The following is a 16,089-nucleotide window of genomic DNA, read 5'->3' as shown; positions in this document are numbered from 1 at the left end:
CCTTTTTTCAAGTCAGTATCAACTAGTCAATCAGCAAAAATAAACTTACAGCATTTTCAAATGAATGTACTTATGTACAACAACTTATGTAGTTATGTATAACGACCATGGCAGAGAATGTATTGTCTCAGCGTTTGATATGAAGAGGCAGCACACCCATTGCAATTTTCATTTAAAAAAACAAACAAAAACAAAACAACCTTCTGCCACTAGAGGGTACCACAGACCAACTTCATCCACTCTTAGTCCCATTTGATGGCGAAATTACTGTTTCAAAAACATTGACAAGTAGAACACGGAATTTGAAAACGGAAATATATATATATGTGTATGTATTATATATGTATTATATATGTGTGTATATTTATAAAAAGAGTATGACTCATGTTTCAAACCGTAAAACTATAGGGACCTTTTAGTTTTGATTGAGAGATGTGTGGTTGTGTTGCTGATTGTGTCTATGAGGTGTTTCATATCTCAAATCCAGAAAAGACACTTTACAAGGACATTGAAGCAGTGACAACGGGAGCATGTTTTCAAAGAGGTGGAGTGTGGTGCTGAGCGGTGGAAAACCACATAATTTAGAGAAAATGAGCTCTTAAAGTTTTACCAGTTTGGAGGTAAACCTTGCATAGCAACGGCCATAAATAAAACAGTCCTTATCCTTTGATTTTTTTTTTTTTTTTTTTATTGAGGGCTAAAAAATGTTATTGATCTCTTCCTTGGAACTCATTTCAGGTAATTGTCAAAGGAATGCACTTTTTTTTCTTTCTTTTTTTTTCTTTAGCTTTATTGCCGTGTTCCGGTATTGTGCCAACTTTGGACACACCTAATAGTAACGCACAAGTTAGTCTAAACCTCGTAGCACACCTAATACTATAATTTCCAGACAAACACACACTACCACACACCTTGGATATGTTCCAAGTAGAACCTTTACGGTGTTACCTAACATTAGAACCATTAAATCAGATTTAGCGATAATCCAGCAAGTCTGTTTCTTGTAAAGGTTACTGCAAAGATTTCTTTAAAATCATTAATACTGGATGAGTTAAATGTTAAAATCAAATGTGTTATTCATGGAGCTAAAGTCTGCCCTTGCGTTAACACTGTTCTTCTCTGGCAAGTGTTTACATGTTGTATTACATTAGACTGAATCACACTGACAGCGCAGTTCTTTCCAAGTGACAATTTAGCATTAATCAACATTTTCCAGACACACTATCCCATTTTTTCTTTGACTGTGTTAAATTCCAATCATACAGACACACGAAACACTTGGTGACATCATGTTGAGAAATATGAGCTCTTTCCAGCATGTCTGTTATTGTTATCATCTTGCGGCAACTTTTCTACCACACATAGTATGGATGGACACACACACACACACACACACACACACACACACACACACACACATACAGGGTCGTTCCATCAACCCTGCCGCACCCACAAGTGAGTGGGTGAGTGAGATGCGGGAGTGTTTGATGTGGGCCCACAGGGGGTGCTGAATGGTCAGTGGAAAAGTCGCCTCTACATTGTCTCGAAGAAATCTGGAATGTCGAAAAAAAGAGGTGGGTGGCACAGGTCAGGCAGCTTGATAATGGGCCTTGTCAGGGGTGAGGATAAGACAAGAGTGTTGTTTGGAATAAAATGTGTAATGTGCTTCTGAGTCTTTTCCAGGGTGGAACCTGTGCGTGTGTCACCAGAGATTAGATTTCAATTGTGCCTATAAATGACATTCCAACTGACAATAACCAGAATTGCAGACAAAGTGGAGGTGTGATCAGGTCACGACTGTTCGCGTATATGTGATACATCAATATCAACCGCATCCGCCCGGTAAGAAGACGTATGATGCTTATCAGGCTCACACTGCCATGTGTCACGCACGCAAATGCAGACTTTATTATGAAATGCCATAAACAGTCATTTATAGTCATATGCATATAACCGTCATAATACCCATAAAAGGCTTTGCAGCGGCAGGAAATGAGGTGTGGCCACAGGGTCGTGTTTGTAAGCGCACTACCCATGTGTGCGCTGGTGGTGACAGTCGTCTAGCGAAACAAGTGGAGCAGAGATAAGGGAAAGACGGTCGACATGAGACGGCGGCAGCGTCAGTAAGGTGCGTCGTGGTTGTCGCCCCGTTGCTTGGCAACGTCCAACAACAGTAATTAGCCTGTGTCGTAGATGCCACGTCATACCGACCCCCCTCTGCTCGCTTCAACAGGTGATGTACCCACCTCTCATGTCATCTCTCGTCGCTGCTTCAACCCAGACTACTTAAATAATATTTACCCCAATCAGATGTGACTCAGCTGAGCTTGGGGGAAATTAGATTTGAATACCTACGAGAAGTTGTAAAATGACTCCAACATCATGAACTTGGAGTGAAAGAAGCTTGCTGTGTTTTCGACTGTAGTGGAAATTGTTGGTCTAGACCAGTCTGTTCTCTTCATCGTCAGGGGACCCCTCACTCACTCATGTCTAAGGAGGAAATTAGTACTTATAGTACGATGAGTCTACCTTCGTCTCCAAGATTGGAGTGCACACGCACACCAACGCTCACGCCAGAGACATAAACACCTACTCCGGTGCTTTGGGAAGCGTCCCAAAAAAAATGAGGTTATAGTCTGATCTCTTTACCCGTCGAGTCTCCAAGCTCATCTCGAAACCGGCATGTCGGCCAAGTCAGCAACGACAACACAAGACGACTTGATAGCGATCAGTTGCGGTATCAGTTGTTTTGGTTTTGTGTGTGAGAAAAAAAAGTTGAGGCTCACCCACACTCACTCCCGTCATTACCGTCTGTCTGCTTGTCTGTCTGCTTTATTGGTATTTGGGGTTTTATTGTAGCAGTTTTCATTTTCTATTCCCTTCATGTTCAATCACTCAGAGCTGACAGCGCGTCTCAATTACTCACAATTCAATGCTGTTATCGCCTCTCGGCTCTGCTTTTAAGTCACTTGAACCCCGGTCTTGTCCCACTGCTGAGGTCTGGTTAACACATTAACCCACAGGAATCTCCCAAGGATCAGCCTTTGGTCTCGTTCCGTTGTCCATCACAAGATGGTGTACATGGGTTCAGGATTCCTCCAGCATGAGGTAAAAGTAATGAGTCATATATGGATGGCCCCGGCCTCGCAGACTGAACACATCAGACGTTTAATAATATAACCATTAGACATGAGAGCAGAGATCAGAAACCAAAAGCATCTGTCGATTTTTTTTTTTTCCTAAGGAAATTATTATGTATGATCACCTGCTGTCTTATTTTAGATTCTTCGTCACTGCCTTTTAGCATCAGGAGTGTGAGGAATGTCAAACATAGATGGCAGCATGTACTGTACGGCACACTGAGGACCTCACTTGTTGCGGGGCATCAGTGTTCTGGTCCATTAAGGAACAGCCAAATTATCACTTTAATTGTGATTCTCTACTGTGACACCTCAAAATATAAACCTTGTCTAAATTTCCACACGACTCTGACAGACTTTGCAATATGAATGCGTTTACTTTTATTCCTCAACAATCTCACTGTGTCATCATGTGCTCCTGTGGTCTGTGATCACAACGCGTGAGTTTAACGTATCGTCTCAGAAACCTTTATTTAAGCAAATTCTACAGAACACAGTACGTGAAGAGACGCAAAAAGGTGACAGTTCGAACCGGGTGATGATGATAATAATGAATATCAAAGGGTTGGATGTTGTATCACAGCCTCCTGAAACGGACACGATAATTTAAACAGCAGTTATCAGTGTAAATAACAGACACGGTGGTGTGTAACCCTTGCGATAGGATCCAATCATCTTTCCAAACATGGCGAGAACAACAGCTGCTGTGAACAGGACATCACAAGCAGAGAGGAAAAACAGACAATGTGAGCAACATATTCAGACTGATAGTTTTGTAGACTGCTCATCTATCAACTGAAATTGTTGCTACAGATTGTGGTCATCTAATAAGCTGCACCCTGTTCTTTGGAAAGTTTTATCATCAATGTGCCATGATTATGTTTTCTTTTCTTCAGGCAGCATGCACAACATTATTAAAAAAAAAAAAAAAAAAGTTTAAATAAAACAAACATGCGCCCACTTGGTTTGTAGTTTTTTTTTCTCCAAAGCAGTGACACAGGGTCCCTCCTTCAAGACTGCTAAGGAACATCGTCAGTAAATAGAAGTGTAAACATTCCAAATGTGTCCCGTCAATGTTGTCAAATAATACTTTTGTCAGGTTTGTTGTTGTGTTCATAGGTGGAGGTTCACAGTGATAACAGGTTAATAGGCTCTCTGTTGTACCTTCCCCTCAGCGGTGAGTGGCACAACTGAGGTTAGACTTTTTTTTCAAATCAAAGACGGAGGCAAGATTTCCATTACTTACTGAGAGGAGGAAAAACATGACATGCCCTACAGACATGTTTTCTCAACTGTTGTGCAATTTAAGTCTTCATAAAGAATGAAAGAGTGTCAGTGCAGAGCACCTCTTCACTGTCACTGTGTAGGGATATTCAAGTTTAAAACTTTAGATTAATTACACTGACAAAGGCCTTCTTGGCATGTAGTATCTCCAGCATCGCTTAATGTTACTTGCACATCCAGCGTGTGTTGTCATAAGTTTTGGCCATTTGTGTTGAAGTTTACACTTTTTTTTTTTTTTTTTTTTTCAATACAAATCTTAGTCCTCTGCTCCAACAAACTTCACTGACTTCAAGGATCAGCTTGTCCCCAAATGGGATAATGAGCCATGATTGAATCCAGGTCTGTGAGAGCAGAATAAGAAGCTGAAACATATCACTGAGACCAGGAACCTTGGTTCAAACCTCGTAGCTTAATTCTAACCTTTGACTCGACTTCTTCTGATATGGGGAACTCAGTTTGTGGCTCAGAGCAGCTGATCTGAATTATCTCGGCCACCTCCAAGTAGCTGAGCTGAGCATGTGAACCACGACCATAAAAAGGAAACATGTAAGGAGCCCTGACATTACATACTGTAGCTCTCCATGGCAACAGACAACAGGTTTAGCCTCTTCAGCCAATATTTAAATTAATTAAACGCTGAACAAATATAAGAGGAACACTGTTCTAATATTTCCTGGGAGTGAAATATAAGAAGGTGACTCAAACAGCTGAGGCCAGTAAATGCCAGGGAGTTGACTCCAGGTAGAGCTGTGAGTGTGTAATATAGTGCTTGTGTATCCACTGGGAGCAGTGGGGGTGTCACATAAAATAAATACACATCATTTGACAGAGAAACAACACATTTGCCAATCTGGCAGAAATTGAGAAACCCAAACGTTTGTTTTCTCGTCTTTTGTGAGAGATTGAGAAGACTAAATTTAAAGTGAATCATTTGCGTTTTACTGCACTGTGCGGTGGAGCATTAGTGACATGTTTTGTCCTTTACAGCTCGACAAACAGTGGCCTTGCACATATCCTCCATATTACTCATGTTGTGTAAAACTCCTTCTGTTCAAATAATCAAATGTTAGAAATAATAACACTAAAAGGCAACGCAGAGGATGCGCTCGCATGTAGGAGCAAATCCGGTGTGGACCGATAAGGTAATTGAGTTACGTGCAGCGCATCTAATCTGGGCCTCCAAGCAGCGTCATGCCACTTCCTGCTGAGTAATGCAGCTTCCTCCATGATAGGATTCTGTAGAAAAGGAAATGCTACGTTGAACGCTTTTATATCTGTAATGTGTGTTTGCTCTCTCTTCTGAAAATTTTACACCATGCTCATGCTGTACACTCGCAAGACAGTCTGAAAATGCAGTTTACAAGGCCAGGTAAGCTGAAGTAGCAAACATTGCACTTCACCTTCAAGAAAATCTGCTCTTGACCACTTTACCTTGACTGGGTTTAGACCTTCCGTCTGAGGTTGGAGTTATATCCCTGTCTGAAACCCAGAGTCCCCCTCATTTCAGAGTTAACAAGCTCAGTTTTCTGTAAACCCACTTTCCAAAACGGACCTCAGGCTTTCTAAAATCATTGGAATCCAAAGACTTTTAGCTCGTCAGAGTGAAACCACTTCATTTTTATTATCTCATGCTTGGCGCTTAAAACACTCCTCGAGCTAAATTGAGACACGTGACTAGTACGCATGCACGTAATGTGTAATGCAAGACATATGTTGCTGCACTGAAAGATTGTGTTCATCCACAGATGGACTTTATGCCAGGAAGGCAAACAAGTCCATCTTATTTGCCTTTGCGCATGCAGTTGCTACTATCCTCAACCTCTTGGCAGGTTTCTGCCAATAGTGGTGATAAAGATAGACAGGTGTACCGATAAAGAGTTGTAGTGTGTAGGAAAGAAAGATTGTAAAAACGACAAATACACGATATTGAAGTATATTTTGTTTATACTATGTTCTTTGGAACATCACTTTGCTGTGATGACCCTTGAACAAAGCTTCCAAAACCATTGGCTTTGCTTAAGAACTTCCATAGTCGGTGACTTTGATGAAAAGCAGCTAAACGACAATACCGTCTATTATTATCTATGTATTGGTTTGGTAAAATTGGTTTCTCATATTTTGCTAAATATTGTTGGGACTTCTTTGTCTTCGGTGTTACTCTCTAACTAACTCATTCCCTTACCACCACATCATTTGTGTCTAAAGTCTGCGCGTGCTAACATGTTTTTGTCTTCATAGTTAATGATACAGCATAAAACAGCCACTTGGGCGGGAAATCCTGAATAGTTTGTGCGATTCCAGTGCTGTGACTCGGTGACAGCGGGCGGAAAAGGCCCTCTATTGTTGCGGACAGAATGGAAACCCTCACGCTGCCAGATTCCATCCTACCAGTGCGGTCACAGCGGCACCAATCTGATAAGTTTCCTCGCAATCGTTCTGAAAGACTCTTTGTCTCATTGTGTCAGACTAAAAGTTATTACCCCGGTTTTTTGGCGTACCTCTTTGGCCTCTTTTCAGACAAACAGCTCAAAGATGTATTGCTGGCACTGTGCCAGGGCTGCTGAATCTGGCCTTTGATGGGAGTTTGATGTGATAAAGTGGACTGTGATGACAGGCCACCTGTGAGAAGAGATGTTGTTCCTCTGTGTATCCTCTTTATAAGGGCAGGTGCGGTTGTGAACCGTGGCAAAACATCACGGACCGCTCCACTTGCGTCACTCCCTGCACTACCGCTACCACTGGGCTGGCCGTCTGCACTCCTCCACCCACAGCTTCCAGCCCTCAGTATCAGTGCGTTTAAGCACAAAATTGGAGTTTGGATGGAAAAAGCTTTGCAGTGACTTGTTGCTACAGTGGTGACTCTCCGCCACACTCACCACAGCTCTGGGCAGAGCTTCTGTAGACTCTTGCACAACCCACAGTGCTCTCCTTCAAAGTGCTCCAAAAATGTATCACTGGATGGGTTTTTTAAAAGGCTGTGATCTTTCAGGCTTTAAATCATGGACTTGTTGCTTGTTTTTTTGTTTTGTTTTAGTTTTTTTCAAAAAAGCAATTTCCGACAGTTTTTGGAGGGGAGATGCACAGGTACAGATCTTCAAAAACAACAGTAGAGAATTGAATATGGAAGTATTTATTTTGATGGTATATTTAGCTTGTGACCGCCGGCCCGGATCATGCCAGCCATGCTAACTAGCTGGGCTAAGGCTATATTTACGGAGGGCTGGGCATCCATCATCGCAACGCAAAGGCACAGACAGGCCAAGAGCGAGGAAGGGAAAGTGTGGCCCATCAGTCACCATAGTCCAATTCTGAGGTTTGGCTATTTAAAACGGCTTACGATTTAACCACAGCCGCGCCACGGGCCACACTGCACCGCCGGACCTACAGCATAGCGTCTCTTCCACCGCGCCACCTATCGCGCAACATGGCGCTAACCGTGCATGCATTACGTGTGTGTCTGTGGTGTGTCGGCATTGGTGTAAAAAACAGAAGAAAAAAACAAGACAGGAGAGTGTCCAGCGACAGGAGGAAAGCCAAGAGGGGAATTAAAAAAACATGTGATGATGACACCTAGGCTCTCTGCCCCTGGCACACTGCACCTGAATGACATCACTCAGACGCATAGACAGAATAACACATCAGCCGTCAAATACAAACAGGATCGACTGTCTGATGCTGCAAATAGATGGCCAGACGGATGGGCCGTCTGCAATGACAGATAGATAGTGTTAAGGCGAACGGAGACACGGACAGACAGACAGGCGCAAGGTCACAGACTGACTGATAGATGGAGTGATGTGCATGCTGTGTCACTGCTCCACGCCGACAGCCATTGCAGATGGGTTACCTGCGCAGTTCGATCATGTGGAGGAATTTGGCAATCACATGATGGCCGCCATATACAAACACAGAATTAGACACATGCATTTCAATTTAACCGACATACACAACCAGTCAAAAGCTTGGGCTCACCTTAGCCATTTAATGGTTTTTCTTCCATTTTCATGTCTATTTACATCGTAGATTCTCACTGAATACATCAAAACTATGAATGAACACATGGAATTATGTAGTAAAAAAAAGGTGTGAAGTAACTCAAACACATTTTGTATTCTATATTCTTCAAAATAGCCTCTCTTCAAACAAACATATTTAGTGATTTAACTATTTTCTTTGCTACATCATGACCTATAGCTTGCAAAAGATAGATAGAGAGAAGGCGTGTCCAAACTTTTGACTGCAGATGTGTAACTTTGAATATCTTATATGCAGTCCTGTGCTGTCTTATTGAAAAAAAAATTAGTATGACGAGTGAACAGACAACTTTAAGATATTGTCTGCATACAAGCTTTCATGCTGTGATTGGGGTGTGGATATGTGAGGACTGTTTTGGTTTAGTATTTAGGTCTTAGTTTTTTCACTTTGTTGAGGCTAATATTTTGGAGTTACAACCACAGTCCTTCGCTACTGACCACCAAACAATCCCCATGTTCCGATACTGGCTTAAATACCTTGTTCACCGCAGTAACCACTGCTGAGGCAGATGGCAGTGGTGTTTGCTGCCTGTCCCACACAGCTGTGCCTTAGCTGGGGTCGGCTGGGGGATTTGAATCACACTAAGAGCAACCCCACCCCACCCCTCGCAGTCACAAGTTTGCCTCTAATCCAGTGCATAGTTTGCACCCAAGATCTTCTTCTGATGTGCGGGCCGTGCGTGCGTGTGCTGGCTCAGTGCTGTGGGTCGTATAGGTTGCAATGGCGGGCCTGCAGAGCGTGGGTCCTGACGGGTCGGCATTTTTAGCACGGGGGGCCAAGTCGTTAGCACATCGGAGTGGAGAATAAACCCTCCATGTAGGGACATTTGTCTGGGAGCTTGGAAACGCTGAAACCCAAGATGCCCCTTGACCACCACTGCCACCACTACCCCGCACACGAGTGCCTGCCTCTGGGGTATTAATACCAAACAGCCACATCCAGTCTTCTCTCCTCCTTCTGATTAACAATGACCTCAAGCGGGGTTTGCATCTCGGTGCGTGCCAAATAAAGGCGTCACAGCATATTTATTTTCTTGGATTGTCAAAAAATAAATCAATAAATGCATCGCCCTCGCCCAATGCGGGCCACCTTGTGCAACTCCCCGTTAAAGGGAGTCCAAGGGATTAATGCTGGGGTCATGTCTGGGCTGTGATAAGGGTGTGTGTGTGTCTAGTTTCATGACATCATGTAAACGTACACCCCTAGCAGCCCGCCGTCTCTGACCATGTGAATACCTCCTCGATGGTGAGGTCATGACAGTCTGTGGATCCTTTTAATGGAGGAGGACTACTAAATACAGCGCAGAGGTTGGGGTGTGTGCTGCTTGTGCACCCTGACTATACTATATTTGCATCCCCCAGAATCATCTTTTATGCTCACTGCACTCTTTTAGAACACCTACTGTCGGAGTATTGTTCTTAATCTGCTGCTGCTGCTGCAGCTGCACCCCATGCTGGGCATAGTTTTTTAATGCATATGGGTAAAAGGTAAGAATGCAACTCCAAAAAAAAAAAAAAAACAGCCTTGGTGATAAACCTAAGCCACAGCTGTCATTGCGTACTGTTTTATGACCTCGAGGAACTTTGTATACAGCTGTCTAGATAAATAAGGACCATAAATAAATATGAGCAGTGATAGTTTTAAACATGTCTGTGCCTGTGGAAGTTGGCTGCGGCACAGCCTCACAATTCTAAACTGCGCGGGAAAGGAAAGGCAGGTAAAAGATTCCAAGGTTTTGTTGTTTTTTTCGGTGAGCCGTTACTTTGCTTCCTCCCTCCATGGTTTGGAAAATGAATGGGACTCTCTCTCGGAAAAGTACCAGCGATAGAGAGACGCGCAAGTCGGGGGAACCCTGTGCTGCATTCCTGAGTCATGAGGAGGGTAATCGCTCTGTTTTACGTCAGGACAGGTTCATATGCTGTCCTGAAATACATGTCCAGGCAGATTCCCTGTGTCAACACCTCTCTGCACACTTTTCAAAAACAGGAACATTTACTTCCCGCTGAAGTCAGAAAACTAGAAGAAGACGTTGTTTCTCAACATATGTAACATGACTCGATGAAGACAGTTATCGTCATTATGGATCGGGGACATTTCCTTGTGGTAGTAAGGCTTCATTATATTTTGTTCATAAATTAAAATGTAAAAACACAGATCATTGGCATTTTGGGATGATAAATACTGTCAACTTTGATGTTTAAATTGTGTGTTATGATCACTTAAAATATTTGTTTTTGTCTTAGAGATCCCTTCTTCCGCCCGATGTAGTTCATCCGTTAGTCCAAGTAGACACACTTCCCCAAATCCCTATGTAGCTGACAAATCCATCATTCTGAATTTACAGTGATGGATGGATGAATGGTCTGCTGGATGAAGTCTGACTGAACCTTTCTACTTCTTGGTAGAATACAAATAGAATAGTATTTTGCTCCAATTTTTCTCTAAAGCCAAAATGTTGCAATACTTAGAAAAACTGCACTGAACATTTGCACATCAGCCTATCTGCAGTAAATACACCACCCCCGATCAGTATGTTTGTAAGTTTTCTGCTCATCTGTGCCTCTGTGACTTTGTCATCAGACTGTCTGTCTGCTCTGACCAGTTCAAAAAAGAATTGTAAGCCTCCGCATCTTCCACTTAATCCATGAGCTGCAGCCGAGACCACCGGCAAGTTCCCACCCAGCTGAATATGAGTGTGGTCCCTGGTAGAAAAAAAAAATTCCATCACGGGAGGCAGGCTGTCTCAAGAAATCCCAGGCAACACAATAGACTTAGTCATGACAAATTCTATGTTTTTTTCCTCCCTCTTTCTTCTCTAAATCAACACTTGTGTTCCACATTTTCATTTCATCCTGGCGCAGGACAGTGTGAAATAAACCCCAGGCTGTCTATCGAAGAGGCTGCAGAGTGTGGAGAGGCTGCTTATGCTGGCCAGCCGGATTGCTCAGGGATTCCCCCCTCCAGCACTACACAGACATGCGCTCGCAAGCGCATTAAAGCTGGACCGGCTGGCTTGCAAGCGAGCGGAGACATTTCGGCTTTTGAAAAGCTGCATTGTGCGAAGGTCAGGAGAGCTCCATCGTAACATTCTCCGCTCTGTGAGAAAGGCCAGCTCCTGTTACACGGGCTCCAGAGGAGGGCCGCACAAAAGGCAGAGAGAAGCGAGCGCATTAGCGTTATTGCAATGCATTGTGTGTAAAAGTGTGCGCGCGAGTGAGTCCGCAAGCCGCACAAGGACATTAGCGAGACGGTGACAACCACGAAACTGATTTTATTATGGTCTGTCTGCCGTTCAGACACATCAGAGGTGAGTAAGACAAAAGTGGTTGTGATTAGTAAGCTCTTTTTGAGACGCACGCACAAGCACGCACGCACTCACCACACAAACTTCACAAACACAATCTCGACACCAAACATGAAATTGAGGGAGGGGTGTATTATGGTTCCTCCGGTCTGCAGCATAACTTTCCGGCTGGCTAACCGCAGGATGAGCTAATCCTGATGATGACATTCAGCGTTCGGTAAATCCACACAACACAACACAAGGTCACCAGTCCCATGTGCGCCGCTTGCTACTACCAACGTGGCAATGTCAAATAGTGTCACTAACTGCAAGGAGGTTGTGTGAGCATCGTGAAAGGCAGAAATTTGTTTCATCATCATGAACTGAAGAAGTGAAACTACAGAAACAGGGGCAGGGAGTTGCCAAGATTTGCCAAACCAAGACTGAAAAGTTTGAAATCTGCCTCCTCTCACTTCTTTTTCCTCTCGCCCTTCCCCTTTTTTGTTTTCCACCCCCTTCTCTCTATGGTTACAATACCCGCTTCTGTACCACTCTGAAGGAGTGCCTCTGGCTTAGGAAACCAACAGCTTGGAAATAGGAAGTTGCAGAGCTTGCAATTTCGATCTCTGCCACCGTTGCACTTTCCTTCTTTGTGAAACACGGTGTCGTCCTCTCTGCCTCTGCCTATCTTATCACTACTGCACTTTCAGCCCGGCTGCCATTCCAATCGACTGAAAATGCTTTCTGAATGGGATTTTGAATGTCTGATCCCTATCGTGTAACGGCCTCTGAGTCAGGGCTCCAGGTGGCGACCCAGGCGTGGCTGCCCGGCGCTTCCCGTAGGAATGTGCGTGTCCATTCAAGACGGACCTGAATCACCCTGGCGAGCTGCACCCAACCCAGAACTGACAGTTGTATGTAGGCAACAAAGTAGCAAAGAGTCAATGAGCGGACTGGCCCGCGTCGAGGGAAGCCGTTAGAGGCCAGACCAGTTTGTTTGGTAGTTCTCTGGAAGTCTTTTCTCTTCTCTGACAAAGGGGTATGCAAGGAGACGCTTGTCTATTTGTTCTCCACTCAGAGGTAGATCACGTGAGGAATCTGAATTCTGCTGGGATTCACCGTTGCAGTCTTTCAGCATAGACAGCAGATTAGGTTACCGCAAGTGAGCACTCATCCAGAACATGGAAACATCCACTGTTACATTTTTATGGGCGACGGACCAAATCCACAGCTAATGAACAATGTCAGCTCTCATTTTTCCACACTCCTCGCGGAGACATTGCTTCTCCACATCGCTTTTTATCGTCAGCATAGAAAGACTCAGTGACGACAAGCACCATTGGTCAGTTTCCTTCTGGTGTACTCTACTCGTTGGAGAGTCACTACGCACTATAACCTTTCGAGGTGAACTTCAATTTCATCTCTTGGATGCATGTGTCCAACAGTGGAATGTTCAAAGGTGATCAGTGGTGAAAATTACAAAACGCAAGCGCCGGATCCACAAATCCACCTCTAAATGTCCCGGTTCAATGGGTTTGTATTTAAACAGTTCTCTTGATCATGCCGGTCACATTTGGACCTGAGACAGGACCAAACATAAAGGTCACATGAAGAGTTATTTACACATTCTTAGTTATGTTCTACACACCGCTGTTGTACGCTTTTGTTTTAGTCAAGTTTGAGATGAAGACACAACCAAGTCCTTACTACTGTAGAAAATGTCAATGTCGGATGGGTTTTTTACAGTTTCCATAAATTTCACTCAATTGCTGAATATCGTTTAGATTTTATGATTAGGGTTTCATAGTTTTGATGCCTTTTGACAGTTTAGTCATTAAATGGTGTCAAATATAAGGCACTAAAAGAAGACATAAATGTTTTAGTTTTATTTTAACTGACTTTGGATGTATAAACTTTGCCGCTTTAAAGCTGATTTTAAATATCTAACAGTGAACATCAACCGCTGCATCGAAACAATGTCAAATATGATTCACGATACACTCCCTCAGCTCTACACTTGAGTATTGATTACGTGAAACATTTACAACCCAGAAGCTGTGGCCAGTTTTCATGACACCAAAACTATATACTGTGCTGTCATGCTGCTTGTGTACAACAGGTGAAAGGCGAGGGAGTGGAACGGACAAACCTGCTAAGCTGCCCGTTGTTGAATTTATTGCACCTCTTTATCATTTCCTCTCACCTCTGTTAGTCTAAGTCACCGCTCCAGTAGCTCTCTGAACGATGGCATGTCGCGGCCGTTGCATCACACTCCCCCACTGCTTCTGATGTGTGATGCAACGCCGGTGATTCACCGAGAAACTGCCTCCAGTGGCCAGGTGCTTTGTGAATGCAAGACAATTCTTTTTTTTTTTTCGCAATATCACACATACCAGACCGTTTTACAAGGCCCGTAGACAAACACATGTTATGGAAACAATTTGGATAATCCGCGGATTGTTTTCCGCTCAAGGAATGCCGAGAGATTTCGCCCTCTCGAGCAGCTCCTGCTCTTTGTCTCGCTAAAGTCATGGGCACATTTCGTTTGTGACGCATTGCTCTGTTTTTTTTTGTTTTGTTTTGTTTTGGTTTTTTTTTTTTAGCTGAGGCCAGATGCCTCAGTAAGAGATCAAAGTTTGATTTTAGGGGCCTGGCACTCGCCTGCCAAGAGTTCTACACCTGGCGTTTGCCGCCCCCGGAGATTTGATTGAGATGCGCAGGTTTATGTTACCAGCCGACAAAGAATTTGCCGCTGATTCTCTTTCATGTCAGCGGAGGCAATTGAACGCCCACACAGCACACCGCCCCCTCCCCACCACTCAAACTTAGAGAGCTCTCGCGCTGGGACACATTCCAGGAAAGCAACATGATATGCGAATTTGAAAGGCTTTTAGGTAACCAGAGCGGCTCGGCCTCATCTTAGGTTTACTCAAGTTACATCACCCGCTTCTACTCCCCCCCGAGCTGAAGACAAAGAGCGAGGTAAACAGCTGCTTTTGCAAGCCGTTTCATCTCAGTGAGTCAGTGTCCTTCAGGTCCTACCTGTACACAGGTAGAAGAAGAAGGTGGCCCCAGGCTACACCAAGCACACTTCCACTCCTGCTCCACGCCTCATTTGACAAACTCTGGTATTTTCCTGTTGCAACCTGTGTTCGCTGTGTACCGAGTGTGTGTCAGAGTGCATGTGTGTCTTGCCAGGTATGTCAGTGTCACCCGTGCATCTCAACCAGAGGAATTTTGCTTGATACTAGAAGGGCAAGACGAGAATCTTCAACACTCAGACGATCCTGTTCTAAAGCTTCTGTTTGTTCATGGTGTGAAAAGTGTGAAAACTGCGGCAGCCAAAACCCTTTAAAAGAGTTGTCAGACTGGTGTCATGACTTCATTGAAAACTTTTAAAACCCATTATGACCCACAACTTAGCTGAGGCCATTGCCTATTTAATGGGCCAATATGTTCACTTTTGACCCTTGAGTTGTATTGAGTTGTGCACCAAAAGTCAACTTGAATCTTCAGTTGACACCCTCTGTTGAACGTCTTACTTATGTTTGCAACCCTTAAGATCATCATATTTTCCACATTTCTCTTTCATCTCATTCATTCATCCACCCACCAATTTTCTAAACCCACTTCTCTTACACTGTGGGTCGTGGGCCTTTCTGGAGCACAATCTATTGGAGCATTGACAAGTTTATTCCTAGTTCCTCTCTGCTGTGTACATGCCAACATCCAGACACTGACGTTGAAGCAACCGCTTGAGTTGTGGAGTGTAGTGGAGCATAACCTTATACCTTATTTATCGAGCTTATCCAACCTCTTATTACTCTTACAGTCAATGCACTCTTCTGCCAGTTTGGTCAGCATAAAAACAACTTTGCCAGCGGCAACATGTGTCCACTCATTCTCTTTTTGAAGGCGTAGCAACAGCAGTTGATAGCTTCCATTAAACCTTTTTTCTTGCACATTTAGCCCTTTTAATTGATCTCATCAAGCATACCCGTCCCGACTCTATACATTTTAAAAGCCATGGTGCCGGCTGTCTCCTAGCATAATAACATTTCATAGCGATGCTGCTTAGTCACGCTTGGCATGCTGCACGCTGTGGCTGAGGTAGGAGCGGTCTTTAGGATGTATGCAGACCCTCGTGGGACTTTTATGCACATTCCACAGAAACAAAGCAACAGCTCATAAAGGGTTTCTCTCTCGCTCGCTCGCTGACTTTCTGTCACAGGAAGCTCTTAAACCCTCAGAAATGAGACGCCTTTTGCTTTGGGGACTGGGAATACCATAAACAACCAGGAAGTGTTTTTGTATTTTTAAACCCTCAGACTTTATGTGTAAAAATAC

At 43.8% G+C, this 16,089-nt stretch overlaps 1 protein-coding gene across 1 annotated transcript in view; it reads left to right on the top strand.

Annotated features, from left to right (window-relative positions):
* n4bp3 (NEDD4 binding protein 3) overlaps positions 1–15,721 on the top strand; it is a 61,370-nt gene extending 45,649 nt beyond the window's left edge. Inside the window, exon 11 of the transcript XR_012928616.1 lies at positions 15,712–15,721. The gene's annotated coding sequence lies outside the window, so the exon portion shown is untranslated. The remainder of the gene's footprint in view (positions 1–15,711) is intronic.
* Positions 15,722–16,089: the final 368 nt, after the last annotated feature.

Source organism: Nelusetta ayraudi, unplaced genomic scaffold, assembly GCF_046127955.1.
Source record: "Nelusetta ayraudi isolate G7.1 ecotype Tasmania unplaced genomic scaffold, CSIRO-AGI_Nayr_v1 ptg000068l, whole genome shotgun sequence".
Taxonomy (NCBI): domain Eukaryota; kingdom Metazoa; phylum Chordata; class Actinopteri; order Tetraodontiformes; family Monacanthidae; genus Nelusetta; species Nelusetta ayraudi.
Note: the sequence above shows the minus strand (reverse complement) of the source record. Positions and strands in the feature narration are given on the sequence as shown.